Source organism: Asparagus officinalis, chromosome 2, assembly GCF_001876935.1.
Source record: "Asparagus officinalis chromosome 2, Aspof.V1, whole genome shotgun sequence".
In the NCBI taxonomy this organism is placed as follows: domain Eukaryota; kingdom Viridiplantae; phylum Streptophyta; class Magnoliopsida; order Asparagales; family Asparagaceae; genus Asparagus; species Asparagus officinalis.
This window is the reverse complement of record NC_033795.1, coordinates 55,671,688-55,690,343: the sequence shown is the minus strand read 5'-3', so window position 1 is coordinate 55,690,343 and position 18,656 is coordinate 55,671,688.

Below are 18,656 nucleotides of genomic sequence, written 5' to 3'. Positions count from 1 at the left end.
CCGCGACGGGCTCCAGAGACTACCCAGGTCTCTGTCCTGCACGCGGTCGACCGTGGCGGTCGACCGTGGACCTTGTTTCCATATTCTCATGTTCTTTGTGTATGTCGTGTTCACGTCGTGTTTCCTCGATATAAACATGTCTAAAACTTAATAAAATTTGTATACAAACATACCACAGCAGATGTGAACATCTGGAAACAACTCAATAATTACAAACATAATTTTATGCATTAGATTTGTATTCAAAACCCTAAAACATGCATGAAGGTTCAAAACAACAAATAATTTTATGCATTAGATTTGTATTCAAAACCCTAAAACATGCATGAAGGTTCAAAACAACAAATCAAACATCTTTCTTTAGATTAACCAAATTACAAAACCCTAAAACATGCATGAAGGTTCAAAACAACAAATCAAACATCTTTCTTTAGATTAACCAAATTATTCAATCTAAAGAATGAACTTTTAACATATTAAACATAAGCATGATTGACAAACTACTTAGAAAAGATAATCATTCATTAAATCATATTTTAACACTTAGGTATGACAAACCTAGGGTTTCTCATCTTTAATCCACATGCAAACTCAATTAAAAGTCAAATTAGGGTTGAGACATGATTAATAAGATAAAAATGAATTTAAAAGTAACCCTAATGATCATGATCATATTTCTATTATAAACAGTAAGAAAAACATGTAGATCTAACATTTGTTTAAGATCTAACAACAAAAATCTAATCTTTTGCACATTAGATTAAGATCTAAGCATGTAAACACAAATTAAACTTCTAAGCTAGTTATTTAACTATGGGGATGGGTTTGGATGTAAGTGATATTGCCTTAATCTTATGTGCAAGCCTCTGAAACAATCAGCAAGCAAACCATGAGCATGAACAACCCGTTCTCCCTCGCTACACGTCGATGATCTCGCCCTCGTGCCGGTGTTTTGCTTCACAAAGCTGTCCAAACTCATAAGAAAAAGGTCTAGGGTTTTTGAGGGGAGAGGGTGGCTGATAGGGTTCATAGATATGATAAAAGAAATGAATTTTCATGAAAAATATAGGTATTTATAGAGGCAAACTCGAAACAAACCTGTTTGACCCGAACCAGAAAACCTAGTCTGACTAGAAAAACAATCTTCGGTATTTTGGCTATAACTTTCTCATCCAACCTCGGAATGAAGTGATCTAAGATTTGTTAGAAAGCTGTTAAAGATACCTACAACTGTTATCTTTTACACTTTTCCAAATTCTAGCTGTATCGGTGTGTAAAATATAAAAACTTTTAACTGGTCATTATTCCTAGATTTTCACTCATTTGGCCTTTGTGCATGTTTTGTGCATTTGCACTCATATTTTCACAAATATACATTAATTTGATCTCAAATCAATTCTTATCATACTCAAACATCAAAATATGTTATTTTTCACCATATAACATATTTATCATTATTTATCATAAAATATTCAAATTTACGGGGTTTTACATGCTACGTTTGAGCAACTATTGTGGTGATTGCTGTCGTAATTGTCGCTATAATGTTTGATTAGCATCTGCAGCAATTACAAGCATTGTCGGTTGGCTTCTCTTAGCTTCTTTCTTTTGTGAAAGCGTCCGGCCTGTTCACCATGTAGCTTTAACTCTTTTTAAGTGGCTGAAGGCATAACTCTTATGGCTTCCAACACATTAATGGAAAGCTTGTTATGACAGGTCTGAAGTATGAACTCCTTTGTGATCGGATCTCAACTGTTCATTGCCTTGTTAAAAAAGCATTTAACAAAGGTCTCGACCGCCTCTTCGCTCTTTTGTTTCTCATCCAAAAGGGTTCTAATTGACACCTCAGTGTCATCATCAAAGAAGTTGCTGAGGAAAAGATTTTCCATCTCGTCCCAGCAGTTAACGCTCCCTCTCTTGAGACGTCAATACTAATCGAAGGTGGCCCGCGAAGGGTGTCTACAAATGATTGTACCATCATGGGCTCATTACCAGAAATCATACCTAAATAAGACTTGAAGTAGATTAAGTATTGACTTGGCTAGCCTTTCTCGTTGAATGGTAGAAATTGATCAAACCTAACTTCGACGGGTATAGAATTGACTCCCACTGCCTTGGGTATGGGCACAGAATGCCAGTCTTTTTCACCTCTTGAGCCGACATAAAGGCGTTGACCTTATCCTCAATCTCTTCGATCATTTTATTATCTCCATCCTCATTTTTCTTTGGGGGACATTAAGGAGGATCAACCGGACCACCCCCAGTGTTATGGCCGTTGGGAAGAATGTGTTCATCCACATCTGCATCGCTATCATCTGCGTCATTTTGAGCATGACGACTAGATTCAGCTCGCTGACTTGGCTCAGGTTGTTGATGAGATTGAGTCTGCAACTCCCTCATCTACTGCATGGCTAATTCCATCTCTTACTTTATTTCAGCTCGAATTTCTTCATGTTATTTGGTTAGAGCTTCTTGAAGCATTTGAGCAAACTGATCAGAAGTGATTATGAATGCTTCTCTGGTTAGTCCTATGCTAGACACTATATTGTCAGACGCAATTGCGAAGCAAGTGTCTGACACTTCATCATCTGAGGATAATCCTTTTTACATCCTCTAATAATCCCTACGTCTGATCATCCCCTGTCGAAGCTGAGTTATATGTTGGGATATCCTTGGAAAAGAGTCGAGACTAGAACGTTATATTAACTTTCCTTTATCAGCCATGTTGACGGTAACTTCTACGAGTTCATCATCTTAAATGGCCAATCTTCTTTTGCAGAAGTTTCTTGATTTGTATTTGGATGCTTAAGTTGAGATACTTTCAAATACCGAGACCCTCAGTGGAGTGGTCTTGGGGCAGCTACACTCAGATAATACTACCCTAATAAGCCTCTCACGTGAACAATGAGAGCTCATTTCTCGAATAGTCCTCTTTCAAGACTAATTTATACCCCCAGCCTGATAGTACAACTCATTGGCATGATGAGCGGAGCACCCTATCATTTGTTGGCGTGACTTTCCAGGTATAATGATATATTTTAAGAGACATGTCTTCTACTGGGGATGTAAACCTTGTTAGCATTCTCAAGAGTCGCACGTTTAGAACTACCCCCTTATGAACGTGAAGCCTTAACGGGCTCCTGGGCTTCAACACAGACCCCCAGTTGGGCGGTGATGGGAATTCACTTGTGCACGGTTCATGAACAAGTACGCTAAGGTGTCCCGATTTGTTTGGAGGTGGTGGGACACTCTTCCGCATCAGTTGGCTTGGTATGAAACTATGCATGACCCCCAATCTGAGAGGTTACCGGGGTTTTGATTGCTGGGCCCAAGCGCTCTTTCACTGGTGCTTTGCCTTGATCTTTATTGAAAGGACCAGGGCAATTTGCAACCGTGATTTTGAACTTTAAGAGGTCAGAACTGACGAAAGGCTTCACTAGAGGCATAAGGGAAGCAACTATGGAAGACGGGCTTAGAACTGATGTCAACGGAGGCAAAGAAGTAGCCATGGAGGATCCCTTTGGGTGAGATAGCTAGGAGTGTCTCGGATGAAGGACCTTTGGGCGAGATAGTTGGGGGTGTCTTAGATGAAGGAACTTGGGCAAGAGGCATGGGGATTGTTTTTGTTGTCTTTGGACTTTCGTGATTTTCAAACTTCGGAATCCAAACTTTACAGGATTTTGGTGATTTTCTATCCATCTATTTTTTTCTTTGATTCTTGCACACTTTGTGCAAGAGCACGAGCGTGTGCGACATGTAGGCGGCGCTTTTGGATGCACTCCTTTGATGATTGAGTCCTCTTGATGAGAACTCATTCTTTGGTGGATGGTTTGAAGGAATTGTCAACGATTTGCCGTCGAGGCGGCTGGATTACTTGATGCTTCCTTGACTCCAAGTCTATGTAGTAGCGAACTCCATCAACTTGTTCAAAGGTCTTGGCAAACTGACGAGCTTAGCATTAGCGTTGTCTCTGACGAGACCTCTTTGTTAGAGTTGATGAACTTTGGTTAAACAACTCCTTAACTAGAGAGGAGTTATGGTAAGTAGAGCTTCCGTATTTGTTGGTTGCCGGGATAACATTGCGAGGTGAAGCCTCGACAACTGTTGAATTAACCAGGATCTTGATTAGTTGTGACATGACGGTCTGGGTAGCGAGACCGTTGCCTCCCGCTGTGGTCACCAGCGTGTTTACCTTGGAAATTATTTTATTTGCTGAACTCATTACAAATCATTTATCGAATATAATGAATTCAAATAAACAAGCTTTTTTATAAGATCTCTTATTACAAATAAATAGCCTCTTAGAAACACACGCATATGACATTTATCACCCGCTGCTTGCGTGGGATCTTTGCCTGTGTCGGGGGTGTGTTAGCCCATGGATGACCAAATCACAGATCCAAGTTGAATCGTGAAGAAGGCTTAAGTTTGATGTTTCATTTTAGAAACAAAGATAAAAGTGGATATCTTAACAAAGTAAGATAAAACACTCTTCTCAAGATCAAGTCAAATCTTAGATCTCAAGGAAATACTGAAAGCTTTTGGAAATGCTTGAAATTGATGAAGACTCTTTCTTTCTTGCTCTCAAAGTTCGCCAAATTGCTCAAGTCTCTACCTTTTCTACCTTAAACGCCTTCCTTCTTGTGCATATGGATGATAGGGAAGCATTTATTGTCCCAAGGAGTAGTTATTGAAGGTAAGAGATCAAAACAAAGCTCACTTGACAGTCCCCTATTTCCTAGACACGTTCCGTGTCTCGGAAGAAGGGGTTCTGTCAGCCCGTTTTGTAACTGACATTCCCACATTTAAATGCCATTATTTCTGTAAAACCCAGTAGAATTTGATTAATGAGTTTTTTTTATGAAATATATGTTCATATCATAGATGAGTATGATAACACGTGTTTGGGGATCAAACAAGTATTTTTTTGTGAGAGGAATCGAGTGTCAAGACCAGCACACACACAACATGTACAAACAGGAGAAAACCTACATGGTCGACCGTGGCGGTTGACTGCCATGCGCGTAGTTGTGGCAGGAGGCCTCTGCATCTTGCGCGGTCGACCGTGGCGGTCGACCGCTGGGAGTTTTGCCAGTTTTCCTGTTTCGGGTCAGTTTGGGTTTTTGGGTGGTGTTAGAGGGCTCATAAATATATTATTTTATTTGTGAGAGCCTCTTCATCATCTTAGAAAACCCTAGCAGCCTCCCCCTACCCACTTGCAAACCCAAGGTAGTTCATCACCTCTAACGAGCGAGATCCAGCGGCATTCAGCGAAGGAGAACCTTCTCACGAGCTTACCCAAGGTAGTTCATCACCTCTCAGACGAGTTTCATTTCGCCCAATCCCTCACCTAATTTTTAAATGTTTTTAATAATTGTGTTCTTATGATTTGTGAGTCTAACATGCTAGTTTATGTATAAACGTAGATCTCATTATTGTATATTGCAAAAAAACAAGTTTTCAGTTAATAAAGATCGCACACTAATTTCTTAATGTAGATCTAGATCTGGAAATACTTCTAACAAGAGTTTTGTAAGAAAAATATTTGTTTTTGAAGGTTTTGACACGAGTTATACATGTTTAAGTTTTGATTTGTTTTATCTACAGTGATTAGTCTGTAAATCACATGTTCTGGTTATGCTAAATTATTTATGAAGGTTTAATAATGCCTATAATTATCGCGCGGAAGTTTTGGATCGAACCCACGTAGAACAGAAACCAAACTAGGATTTCTGCTTTTACGCGGTCGACCGTGGCGGTCGACCGCGTGCCGTGCACAGAAGCAGTAAGCTTCTACTTCAGTCGCAGTCGACCATAGCGGTCGATCGCTGAGAACTCTTGCTGTTTTGTCCTATTGTGTTTAGGTCTGTGTGGCTGGCATAATATCTAGGTTATTTGGGTTTGCTATACATTGAGAATTGTGTACATGAGTAGAGTACAGACATGAGTCTTAGTTTTATTCATCAGGACATGATGGTGAACAGTTTAGATGTTTTTTTCAGACATTATTTATATGAGAGTCCTCATGTTGGACTATAATCATCAGAGTCCTCATGTTGGACTATAAACTATTGAAGTCCTTGTCAAGGTCTATGAGTTATGAGAGTCCTCATGTTGGACTATAATCATCAGAGTCCTTGTGTTGGACTATAAACTATTAAAGTCCTTGTGTTGGACTATAAGCTACTAAAGTCCTTGTGCCGGACTATAAACTATGAAAGTCCTCATGTTAGACTTTAAGTAATACAGGTTGACATATTTTTGACATATGACGGATTATTGATGGTATGGTTGGAGATGGAGTTATTACTCCATGTAGTTGTTGGATTGGGCATTTAGCTATTTACAATATGAGCTTATGGGACTGTTGAGTTACCCACGCACATATTGTAAAATTTTAAATATCAAACTCCTATTTTATTTCAGAGTTTATGATTGATTATCTATATGTATTAACAGCTATTTTCATATCCCTCTAGCCCTTCCCCTAGGGTTGGTTGAGATGTTACTCGCTATAGCGCTTTGACGCTCGTTGTTTCCCCAACTTTCAAGTAACGAGCCAGGTACACGGAGAACCGTAGCTTGATGGATTTACTTTAGTCATTATTTATAGATAGTGTTAGTAGTTATGTCAGAACTCCACAGTAGATGTATTTTGTTAAATATTTTGAGATATTATTTCTAGTTTTGAAAAATGTTAGTAGTTATGTCAGAACTCCACAGTAGATGTATTTTGTTAAATATTTTGAGATATTATTTCTAGTTTTGAAAAAAAGCAAATGTGCCTTAGTAATTTTTCATTTGATTTCATATTGTGAGACAGTTTTATCAGTTCAGATATTTTCTTCTTAGAGATTTATTCATTTATGTCAGTGATGATGGCTTTTCTTCAGAGTACCTGTTGTTTCATATTTCTTCTGTATTTTCTCTTTTGCCTGTTTTATACATACGCCAGTTATTGATTCCACTAGATAGATATTTACTGTGATGGTGAAACATGTTATTGCACGGTGTGGTGCATGGCAGGTTTGATATTCTTGGTTTTACCTTAGACTACAGCCTTGTTGAAACCAGGGGCATCACAATCTCTTCAGTTATGAGCAGACTTTTCATTTGTAACGGTCCTCCCATGTTCAAACATGATCCCCAACAATTATGAAGCCACGTGGATCGCATAAAACCCAAGAAAACCATAGACGAAAGTGTGAAACACCCTATAGTTTTTGAGATAGTTTTTGTGTCTCAGAAACTATGGGTTGTCTCATAGTTTTCGAGACATATTCCCTATCTCAGAAACTATGAGCTATCTTGTAGTTTTCTAGACACTTTCCGTGTCTCGGTTGAAGAAAACAGTTTATACTATCTTTGGTATTTTGACTCTGAATCTCTCGTCCAACTTCAGAATGAGGTAATTCAGGCTGTGTTAGAAAGATAACAAAGAGACCAACAAATTTTTTTGAGCATCTTCAGAATCAAATTGTATCATGGCCAAAATGTGCGAGACACCATTGGTGTCTCATAAGTGTGAAATATTCATGACTGTCTCAGGTATTTTGGCTCTAACACTCTCGTCAGATCTCAGAATGAGGTGATTCAAGATGCATTGGAAAGCTGACAAAGAGACCTACAAATTCTAATGGGTAAGACACATATGGTGTGGGTGAGACACACATGGAGTAATCTCGGTTTAAGAAAATAGTTTGTACTAACTTAGTTATTTTGGCTCTAACTCTCTCGTCCGACCTCAGAATGAGGTGATTCAAGATGCGTTGGAAAGCTGATAAAGAGACCTACAATTTTCCATGGGTAAGACAAACATGGTGTGGGTGAGACACACATGCTGTTTCACCTCTTGTGGGTGAAACACAGCTCCTAGCTGAGTTGTTTCTTTATTATTTTGTCGTTTCGCGCTTTCATTTACTTCCTCCTTTGCATGGAATAATCCTCTTTGATTCGGATGATGATGTTCATTCACTTCACTTTATCTAGATCTATGTGTGGGAATCTATAGAAAAATTTTGACGCCTACAATAATAAATATAATTTATTAATAAATGATTATGTTAGTAAATGATTTGAGATCAATTAAGTGTATATATGAGAGCATACAAGTGTTAAACATGCACACACATGCAAAACCTATAGGCTGGAAAAAGCATCGGGTAAGTAGACTTATGTATGCTTATAAGTCAACTACTAGGCGATCATCAGTCGACTGATGGCAAGCCACTGGTCGACTGATAGGTGCACTGACTGAGAGAGTTGGTTTCGGATCTGTTTTGTGCAATTCGGCCCATTTGCGTATATAATTATATAAATATGATGTTTCTCCTATTTTCCTTCATCTTTCACATGAATAAATAGCCACCCTCTCCCCTCAAAACCCCAGAACCTATTTTTAGTGAATTTTGAGAGCTTTGAGAATCACGAACCGAGAGGAGAGCGTGATTCGCGGCGTTTAGGCGACGGAGGATCATGTTTCTTGCATTTTAGAGGATTCCAACGAGTTTTGAGGCGAGTTTCATCTCCTCCAAATTCATCCTCTATTTTTAAATGTTTTATCTTGTTTTTTTGGATCTTTTAAGCCAAGATTATGTTCAAAGATTATTCTTTTTGAACCGTATGATGTAACGATCTAATCTTTTTTATTTTTAAAAAGATATAAAATAGATTTCCATATGTGAATTAAAGTTTTCAACATGATTTAACATAAATTTTGGTTTAAGGTAGATGTTTCATGATTATCTTACACATATCAACATGTTAGGGTTTTAGATTTATTCCCAAATTTATATTCGTGTATTCATGCAGTAGAAATAACCCTAAATATGTTGATTTAAACTTTTATATATGAGTTTTATTGAGAAATTTTGAATTTTGATGAATTTATGCAAATATCTAACTTTATTTAAAAAAAACTAGGTTTTTCGCTATGATCAGTCGACCGATCATGATTGATCAGTTGATCGATGTTGTCATATAGGGCTTTGGCTTGACTCTAATCTGTCGATTGGGCATAAGCCATCAGTCGACCGATAAGGCCATTTGTGCACATCATAAACAAACCATCGTTTGACCGATGACATATGATTGGTCGACCGGTCTTGGTTATTTTGTGCGTATTGGCTTTATTTCACATGTTTTGTTTGCATACACAAAGAACAAATTGCACATCGATATGCGTGTCTCTTATACGAGGGTATGCGTGTTGGAATTTGAGTATGCACGCACATTTGGAGGTACGTAATTCTATATTTTGACTTGTCATGATAGAGAGTGACGTATATTGAATTTCGTGATAGTTTGGATGCTTGAGTGGGGTTAGGTTATATATCGTAATGAGACCGCAGTAGACTACAATCAGGGTGGTTAGTTGGTATATACTACAATGAGATTACAATATACTCCACTCTGTTGTGCATTATTGTTTTCAAGAATAGAGTGATATGGCTAATTCTGCAGGGCGATTAAGTAAGGTGTATGATGCCATAGAATATTATGAGTGCCTTACAAAAGTATCGTTGTTTCTGTTAGAGAATTGCACAAATTTCATTCATGCTCCCATGCTAGTTACCTGATAGTAGGGTATAGTGCTGAGGTTTTCAATACACGACATAATCTATGAGAGTTTCCTTGACTGGGATATTATATTTGTGTTTGTGGCAACTACCCGAGGGTAGTGTGAAGATTTTGACATGACTTGTATCGAATGAGGTTTGGTGTTGTATTGTCTCTTATTTATTATTTGTTTTATTCTTAGGATTTTGGAGTTGGAATTTAGAGGTTCACAATTTGAGACATGGTATATACATGATGGTTTCCTTGTTTAGTTTATTTCGCTCGACGTACTAATTCTCGTGTTAGATTTCTAAATCTCAATTTCTACTTAGTTCAGGATAGATGATTTTATATCTATATGTACTAACTTATATTTTCTTATATACTCCTCACCCCTTCCCCCTAGGGGAGTGGAGATGATCTCGCTAGCACTTTGATACTCGTCGTTTCCCCTCTTTTTAGGCAACGACGTCCTGAGAGTCGCGGGTTGATGGAGAGGCAGTTTAGCTCACCATCTTATATTACTAGTAGTCATTAGCACTCCCCATTAGTCATTGTTTATTTTAAGACATTTAGAGTTGTGTTATATTTTGTAAAGGCTGAGTGCCTTAATACTATTTCATTTGACATCATGTATTGAGTTATTACACATTTGTTTTAGTTTATCTGATTTATTTCATTTTATTTAGTTGTAACATGATTTTGATTATTTGGATATCTCTTTCTCTATCATGTTCATTGTACTGTCATCTTTACCCTGTCTTCTTTGTACCTATACTTGTTTATTATTGATACCACTTTAGAGATATTACTGTGACAGTAATACCTGTTGTTGTACTATGTGGGTGTATGGCAGGTTTGACTTCCTTAGGTTCACCTTGTATTGTTTGACATCCTTGGGTTCACCTTATACTGCAGCCTTGTGTGAAACCAAAGGCGTCACAGTTAGCATCAGAATCAGGTTCCAGCATCCTTAGGATCATCCTGTATCGGGTCATGGAGCTAGGATAGAGTTTCCCAAGATTCATGTATAGAGACTGCTAGAAATTCCTATATTGAGTGAGAACATTATATATGTAACTCAAAAATTATGATATTTTTTTATGACAACTATCTTACTTTAATTGAAAAGTATTTGCGTGAATGATATATGATACGATTTACCTATTGTTATATGTTATACTATCTATGATTGAGATCTCATTTACTGTGGCTAATAAGCTCTACTCCTGAACTTATAGATGTCGGGAAGAGGACGTGGTCATAGAGGAACACATGCTCAGGGAGCTGGGCAAGCAAATATAGAGCCCGAGCCGCAGTAGACTCCGTTGTACTTGATTGATCTCATAGCACTACTTACAACTTGGTTAGCGGCGATTAAGGAGCAGATGAAAAACCATGTTCTGCCAATAATACCATGTCACGCCCCGCTTCCTAAAATACCCGGGGAATCGGAACATGAACAAGCCCGTGACGTATTAGATTAAGGAGAATAAATAAAATAGTCGTTTCTCAACCTTATACGCTAAGCGTCTGGAAATAAATACAATGTGAAGTTACAGGTCCCCAATCATAATCAGCGAGAATATAATAGACAAACTCGGAATAAAATAATACATATCATATCAAAAATGAATATCATCTATGACATAAAAACACGGATCAAACATGGCCTTATACAAAATTACCTGAATGAAATACTGGAGAAATGTAAACTACATCATTCAATGGTAATAGAAAGGAAAATACTACAAGAACTACAAAGGTCATCAACTAAGAAGAAATAACTGCTTCGGCATATTCTTCAACTCTATCAGCCAGGCACTCCTGCTGAGAATCCTCTGGCTCTTGGCGATCTCCCAGCTAGACTTGTTCTTCCTCTAAGTCTGACGTACACCATAGAAAACAGGTGTACGTCAGCGTGCATGGCACACGGTAAGACCCCACAAAAGAAATAAAACGATTGAAAAACCCAAAGCGGAAAATGATACGATAACAGAAATAACAGAAGAATGTGCAATTGGAAATTCAACAAAACCAATCAAGTAATCAGTCGATCATACAACTAACGACCAGAACAATCATCCAACTAACAAGGTCATACAACTAGATGAAATTAATACTTAAAAATCTACAACAAGTGACATAGTACATCGAGCGAAATAATCCAAACAATGAAACTCTCATGTATATACTTTATGTCTCAAATTGTAGATAATTAAATATTAATCCTGATCTATGTATAGAAAGGAAGTACAACTGGCCTACATCTCAGAGGAATTCATATTTAGCCAAGAAACAAGATCATGTGACTAGATACCCTAAAACACACTGGTCCACATCTCACATAAAGCTAACATTCATATCACTGGATAACTGACTATTCACAAATCCTCTACGCGCATCCAATACCGCTACATGAATCGGTCAGAGGAATACACTCAATCTGATCTCGGCCTGGTTCGAACTTAGGCAAAGCTCAGGTGACGAATAAGGTCACGAACTAAAGTGACTATAGAATTCACTTTAACCCAACAAACTAACCCCAGTGACTACAAGAATTCACTGGCGCGGGCTGGAAGATACATCAACAGTCACATCTAAGCACATGAACATTAACTTCCCCATCCCAACTCTTCTCGTTTTTCTAAGTCAACCATAATCCTTATTGAAACTTGGGTTCACCACCTAAACTCAGTCAACACACTCACACATGTCACTAAGTTTGTTCATGACGCACGAGCCACTAAGTCATGAACGACTAAGGATTCTCAAACACAATAAGGAGTTAATAATAACTCTAATCATGTGCAATAAAACATGGTATGTCAGATAATCAAAATTAAGAATTATAAATCATGAAAAGATACTACGTAATTCTGAAAATAATTCCTTTTCCAAAATAACTTCTTATAATTTATCATAATTTTCCTCAAATGATTCCGTTCACAAATAAATTATTTTAATTAATATAATTATCCGAAAGTGAATCTGTTGCCGAAATAAATTCTTTTAATCTATTATAATTATTCTGAAAATACTATTTATCACATAATTACAATTTATTTAATATTATTCATCAAATCCACGTAGATAATTATACCACAAATTAACATAAATTGATAATTTACAATTTCATCAACAAACCCACACAAATAATTATTAAAAGATCTAATATTATAGATAATTCATAATAAATAGAAAAATTTAGATCAGAGCAGCGAGATCTTGCCTCGGGGTTTTGTCAAACGGATCGACATTGATGCGTGAGTCCGTGGGTCTGATCTAAGCGCGGGTCTGAAGAGCATCGGTCAGAGCTGTTGAGGGCTGCCCACAGCGGGAGAGGTCATCGGCGACGTCGATGGTGAGGACAACGGTGAGATCGGGCAGCGACCGTGGAGCGTCTCGAGCGGGGGTGAAGGCAGTGACGACGAGGTGGGCTGGAGGTGTTTGGCAAGGCGCGATGGCGAGGCAGACTGACAGCGTGTTGTCGAGGCTTATGGCGCGACAAGAATAATTGACGTGGACTATGGAGGTGGAGGAGGGTTGCGTCCGGGTCTCGGCAGGAGCAGGACGGCGGGCTAAGTGAGGCATTTCTTGTACCTTGAGTGCGAAGCGTTTGTTCAAGCACTCACTAGTCTGAATCATTTGTTCTGTTCACTAGCAATAGTGTCACTTAGAGTGACATGGTTGAAGTTCAGATAGAGTGGGTTGGTGAATCATTGTGAATCTTCGGACATGGCTGGTTATGATTTCTTATTGATTTTTGTTCTTGCAATTAATATCCCCAGCTGTTGATCTGTATATATATATATATATATATATATAGAGAGAGAGAGAGAGAGAGAGAGAATTAGGGTTTTAAAAATCTGTTTAAAATAATAATAATTACAAAAAAAATATAAATATCTATATAAAAATTATCTACACATCAAAACATACCAGTTATAGTATTAAAACCGATAATACGTAATAGTAGAAATAATACAAGAAATTATACAATTAAACATGAATAATTAATAAAAAATACAATTACTTATATTTAAAATTGAATAATTATAGGATAATTATGTACATAATAAAACGTACTAGTTGCACTAATACAACAGATAATATGCAAAAGTAGTAATAATACAACAAACTGTATAAAATAATATAAAATAATAATACAACGTAATATACAAAAATATACGTAATAATAATAATAATAATACAACATATTATTCAAAATGATACGTAATAGTATCGATAACTCAACGGATAAATTTTAGAAATTTTTACTACACTAAATAAATTTATAAATATTTAAAATCATTTAAATAAATATTAAACTTAGACTTTAAATCATAGAAAATTGTAGAAATTCAAGAAAAATATAAATACTCTTTTATAAATCATAATTAAATATTTTAAAATGCTAAAAAATTATTTTAACTAGTATCAAAATTCACGGTCCTTACATTCTATCCCCCTTAAAATAAATTCCGCCCTCGGAATTAAAATAAAGGTAATGCAGAAAGAATTCAAGGACAAAGATATGGAACGATATCCATAAACATAGGAGAATGTAAAACAAAAATGACACAAGGTAAGATACATAATGTGACAGTTAAGATATCGCTATCGCATTTCAGACTCGTAACAAAGTCCAAACAAATACTAAGATACAAACATATTTAACTGTGTGAACTTGTTATATAGTAATTATAAATATATAAGCAATAAAACATAAGAAGAGCATAATTCCGTATAATAAAATAGTGATATATTTTAGATAAACTTGGTTACACAGTTGATACTAGAAATAATAACTGACTATAAATTAATAAAAATAACATCGTAAATATAATAATCTACGTGAATACACTATAATGAAAAGAGAAAAGTAATTATAAAATAATGAAAAAGTAAAACATAACATAAGTAACAAAACTAATAAATAGAGAATGAACAATAAACAATGACACAATAAAAGATATAAATATCTGAAAATACCATAAAATAAATATAAAAAATAACACGCGTATACAATGTATATTGTCATAATGACAATATAATACATATCAAAAACGAAGCAAACAAACAACAAATATGCAAATACACTATAAACAAATCATGAATAAATACTATACATACTCACAAACGCTATTTAGAATTATCTTTATATTAATTATAAAAGGATAATAATTAATGTAACAAAATAACTATATAATTAGTAACTCAACCCTAAACTTAACAATATGAATAATTGCTTAAATATCAAAATTTAAATACAAGGCTCTTAAAAATAACAAAACTAATGCGAACATACTAAAATAATCTAACAAGACAAAACTTAATAATCTAACAAGACAAAACTTACTGATAAAAACTATATACTGAAAATGTAAAAGATAAGAATATACTGCATGTAGAATATTAAAATCATGACTTATTAAAGTATATCACGAAATACGAAAACTATACAATAATCTAAAATATAAGTAATTAATAGATGATATAACAGAAAAACACACTCATACACAATTTAGATATGCTAAAGTATATTTAAACATAATAAAATAATCTAAATATCAGATATGCTATGTAATGAATATATGAAATCTAGAGCAATACAAAACACTTAATTATATGATTTAAACAATTAAAAATATATAAGTAATTATATATATTTTTTATGAAAAACACACAATATAATACTATGCGTGATACATAAAATAATATAATAAGTAATACAAAAATTAATACAATCAAATGATATTTAAGTCAAATCAAAGAAAATATAGTTGTAAAAATAATAACACATAAAATAATAACAGATATGATGAAAGAGAAGTTATAGGAAGAGAGCATGTAGTTACGAAGCAACAAAACAAGAACAGTGGGAAGCCCCAGAGTCAAAGAGTGATAAGATAGGGACGAAACAAAATCTATCAAGAAAATAGGATAAGGGCTCAAGAATAGTCTTACGGATGAAATATGATATGTGTCTAAATTGTCCATTATATTCTTACTAATGAGGACTCGAGACTGTGACCTGCATAGGCCACCACTAAAACCTGTCACGTCCCGCTTCCCAAAATACTCGAGGAATCAGAATGTGAACAAGCCCATGACGTATTAGATTAAGGAGAATAAATAAAATAGTCGTCTCTCCTCAACCTAATATGCTAAGCGTCTGGAAATAAATACAATACGAAATCACAGGTCATTGATCACAATCAGCAAGAATATAATAGACAAACTCAGAATAAAATAATACATATCATATCACAAATAAATATCATCCAAGACATAAAAAATACGGGTCAAACATAACCTTATAAAAATATAAATAATTATATGAAAATTATCTACATATAAAAACGTACTAGTTGTAGTATTACAACCGATAATACGCAATAGTAGAAATAATATAAGAAATTATACAATTAAGCATGAATATTTAATAAAATACAATTACTTATATTTAAAATAAAATAATTATAGGATAATTACCTATATAATAAAACATACCAGTTGCACTAATACGACAGATAATATGCAAAAGTAATAATAATACAACAAAGTGTACAAAATAATATGAAATAATAATACAACGTAATATACGAAAATATGCGTAATAATAATAATACAACGTATTATTCAAAATGATACGTAATAGTATCGATAACTCAACGGATAAATTTTAGAAATTTTTACTATACTAAATAAATTTATAAATATTTAAAATCATTTAAATAAATAAAAAATTAGACTTTAAATCATAGAAAATTGTGAAAATTCGAGAAAAATATAAATACTCTTTTAAAGATCATAATTAAATATTTTAAAATACTAGAAAAATATTTTAACTAGTATCAAAATTCACGGTCCTTACACACCACCTCTAATGGTGCCGCCACCAGCCGCTACACCACCACCACTAGCTGTTGAGAGGCCGCAAAGCAAGAAGCTTGGCTCCGTTTGGTTGAGAGATGCCAAAAGATGAGGGCACCAGAGTTTCATGGCACATCAGATTCACTTGTGGTGCACATGTAGATGGAAGATGTGGTGAACATTTTGGATATGCTTAATGTGGACACCATACAGAAGTAGAGGCTAGCAACATTCAGCCTTAAGGGTGATGTAGGAGGGTGGTACCAACTTTAGTTCACTCTAGAGTAACGTATGACACTTACCTGGGAGGACTTCATCTATTTCTTCAGAGAGCAGTATGTATCAGCGACGGTAAAAGCTGGAAAGGAGTTAGAGTTGGCCCGGTTGGAGCAAGGAGATATGACTATAGCTGATTATGTGAGCAAGTTTGTTGGTTTTCCCAGGTTCACGGGCATGTGGCAGACTGGGGAGCGATAGGTTCAGATATTTCTAATGGGGCTTCGCTTGAGATTACGTCGCTATTTAGTTAGTGCGGAAGGTTGCTGATGCCTCCATCTCACTAAAGAGAGACGGTTATGTTTCAGAAGGGAAAGGATGGAAGCTCTAAAGTAGGACAGAATAGGGACAAAGGTAAGAATATGAGACCATTTTCTAGACCCGAAGGACCCCCAACAGCAGGGAAAGGGTACACAGCAGCAGCAAGGACCCCATAAGAAGGGAATCCAGTAGGACAAGAGGGCGCCATAGTAGTGCATATTTTAGGGAAGTTACTTTCACTGCCAAAATTTTGTACACAGAGCCGCAGAGTACCGTAGCGTGCTAGCAGGAGGCTAGGAGGGCAAGAGTCAAGGTCAGCAGCAACAGAACCGTGGACAGGGCCAAGGTCAAGGCTAGTAGCTAAGTCTTGAAGCACCGTAGCAGTTTCGACGATAGTAGGATAGGTGCGAGCTATCCAAGAGATTCCTCATGGATAGATAGGCACGTATACTGCAGAGCCTTCAGTGCAGCAGACAAAACCTTCGGGAAAAGTGTATGAAGTAGTACCGCGTGACCACGATGCTGGCGGGGCCGTAGTGGAAGGTACGTTTATTGTGAACTCATTCTCAGCCCATATCTTATTTTATTCAGGGGCTTTCCATTCTTTCATCTTCTATGCTTTCATGATTAGACTTCAGCTTATAGCATAGCCTTCAGATATTCCTTTGTCAGTTTGTACTCCTTTGGGAGAGGTGTCCCTCTTAGAGAATGTCTGTAGGAGATGCATTATCAACTTAGACGTGTTTGAGTTCATTATTAATTTGATCATTTTGCATATGCATGAGTACAATGTGAATCTTGGTATGGATTGGTTATTATTCTACCACGTCAATATCGACTGTTTTGTGAAAACAGTCAGCTTGTGACCGTCTGATGTGACCGAGTTAGTTATAGCGACTTCACAGGGCAACCAATTTGTGGTATCATTTCTAGCATACATCGAGGAGGTGTTGTTTCAATGTCAGAGTGCTTATTTATGTAAGACCAGAGTCATCTCAGAGTATTAGGATGTCTTTTAGGACATACCTGGATTGCCTTCAGTGAGAGAGGTTGAGTTCTGCATCTAGTTGCAGCCGAGCACAACACCGATCTCCCGTACACCTTATCGTATGCCACCTGCTGAGATGAGGGAGTTACAGATTTAACTAGAGGAGCTTCATGCTCAGGGTTTCATTCACCAGTGTTATTCTCCATAGGGAGAATCGGTCCTCTTCGTGAAGAAGAAGGACGGTAACATTTGTTTGTGTATTGATTACGTGAGTTGAATAAGGTCACCATTCGGAATAAGTATCCACTACCGAGGATTGATGACTTATTTGCCTAGTTGTAGGAAGCAGAGTGTTTCTCAAAGATTGATCTTCATTCTGACTATCATCTATTGTGGTTCGGGAGATGGATGTTCCCAAGACTGCCTTTCTGACTCGATATGGGTCTTTCGAGTTCCTTATCATGCTATTTGGGCTAACCAATGTACCCGCAGTATTCATGGATTTGATGAACCAGGTTTTACATACTAGTTTGTAATTGTTTTCATTGATGACATCCTCATTTACTCGAGATCAGAGGCCGAACACAAGCAACATCTTCGTCTAGCATTGCAGACATAGTGGGAGCACCAGTTGTATGCTAAGTTCAGCAAGTACAAGTTTTAGCTTTCACAAGTCAGATTCTTAGGCCACATC